The sequence below is a fragment of the Cnephaeus nilssonii genome, assembly GCF_951640355.1.
Source record: "Cnephaeus nilssonii genome assembly, chromosome: 17".
Taxonomy (NCBI): Eukaryota; Metazoa; Chordata; class Mammalia; order Chiroptera; family Vespertilionidae; genus Cnephaeus; species Cnephaeus nilssonii.
The window spans coordinates 46,053,383-46,055,534 of NC_137088.1; positions in this window are offsets into that span (position 1 = coordinate 46,053,383).

A 2,152-nucleotide genomic window follows, 5' to 3' on the forward strand; every position below is an offset into this window, starting at 1 on the left:
AGAGCAATCCACAGGCAGCAAAATCTCAGACATATGCCAAAAGAAATTCTTCACTGACACTGCCCCTAGGGCAATGGAAGCTAAAGAGAAAATTAACAAATGGGACTACATAAAAATAAAAAGCTTTTTCACAGCAAAAGAAACCATCAACAAAACAACAAGAAGGCCCACTGCATGGGAGAACATATTTGCAAATGGCATCACTGATAAAGGTTTAATCTCCAACATCTACAGGCAGCTTATACAACTTAATAAAAGGAAGATAAATGATCCAATAAAAAAATGGGCAACAGACCTAAATAGAATCTTTTCAAAAGAAGACAGAAGGAAGGCCAAGAGACACATGAAAACATGCTCAAAGTCACTAATTATCCGAGAGATGCAAATCAAAACAACAATGCGGTACCATCTCACACCTGTCAGAATGGCTATCATCAACAAATCAACAAACGACGAGTGTTGGCGAGGATGCGGAGAAAAAGGAACCTTCGTGCACTGCTGATGGGAATGCAGACTGGTGCAGCCACTGTGGAGAACAGTATGGAGTTTCCTCAAAAAACTGAAAATGGAACTCCCATTTGACCCAGTGATCCCACTTCTAGGAATATATCCGAAGAAACTAGAAACACCAAGCAGAAAGGATATATGCACCCCTATGTTCATAGCAGCACGATTCACAGTAGCTAAGATTTGGAAACAGCCTAGGTGCCCGTCAGCAGATGAGTGGATCAGAAAACTGAGGTACATTTACACAATGGAATACTACGCTGCCATAAAAAAGAAGGAATAATCGTAATAACTTTTGAACAAGGGGCCCCGTATTTTCGTTCTGCACTGAGTCCTGCTAAGAAGGACAAAGGGACGAGGTCTGTGCCCTGAACTCCATCTCTGCCCCCAGCTGCAAGGTCTGGAAAGGGGCCCGCCCCCTCCCCAGATTGACTGCCGTTTGTCACCTTTACCACGGCTGGGAATCATTTACCTGAACCCTCAGTTCCCACGTGGGGAAACCGAGACCCAGGGGGAGAGGAGTGTGTCCGAGGTGCTCTGGGCACTTCCTCACTTACGCCCGACACCATAATGCCAACGTCGGTGCTCTTTTCACCCCCCTTTGCAGATGGGAAGCCGGGGCACGGACACCCCGGGAGTGAGCGCAGAGCTCAGCCCACACCAGGCCCCGCCCTGGCCCGCCTGCTCCCCAGGAACCCTGCGCCTGACGCCTGGGCCTCAGCTTCCTCCGCTGTGGAATGGGGTGAGGTGGTGGGGGATCTGGGCTGAGGATGCAAAGTGCCGGCCTGGGGGAGTGCCCACTGGCCGGGTAGGCGTCCGTGCAGCCTCGACTCGGCCACTTCCGCTGGGGACCGCTGAGCCTCAGTGACCTGGTCCATAAAATGGGGACGGGAACAGCAGCCTCCTCCTGGGGCCTCTGTGAGGACGGTATGAGGAAAGTGGGGGGCGTGTGGCGCTCAGTGGCAGGTGGGGCGAGGCCTCTGCCCCGAGGCCCAGAGCAGGCAGGAAGGGCAGAGGGCTCAGCCAGACGTGGGCGTGGCAGCCTCTACCTCGCTGGGGTGCCTGCAGGGAAAGCAGGTGAAAACACCTGGCTTAGTGGCTGCCAAGGGGGGTGCTCATTAGCTGAGACCCCCACCCCTCATCCCTCACACCTTCTGATGGGCTATCTGTCAGCTGTGCGGTCAGAACCCAGGACACACCTGGTCCAGGAACACTTACAAGAGCAGGTGGGCGGGCACCGGGCCTGGGACTGTGGGTAGGCATTGGGGGGTGGGGAGGAGAGTCTAAGGGCACCTGGTGTGAGTAAAGACTGGGAGGCTGAGTGATATGGGGAGACAGGGCTCAGTGAGGGGCCTGAGCTCTGCTTTTGTTGGGGGTGAGGGCGGTCCTGACAACCTTCTCTTGTCCCCAAGCCTCCCATTCCGGGCCCTTGGGGAACCCAGCTGAGGAGTGGGGTGCTTGGCCCCAGCTCCCCTCAGAGAAGCAGTCTGAGGGGGTGGGCAGGGTTGGGTCCACAGCGGGGCACAGACAGGGAGAGCCTCCTGACGAGGTCCTCACGCCCCAGCGAGCTGGGGGCCAGCCAGCGGGCACCCTCCATCACCGGGGATCGTGTGCGGAGGGAGAGCCAGCAGGGCCCGGCCCTTTG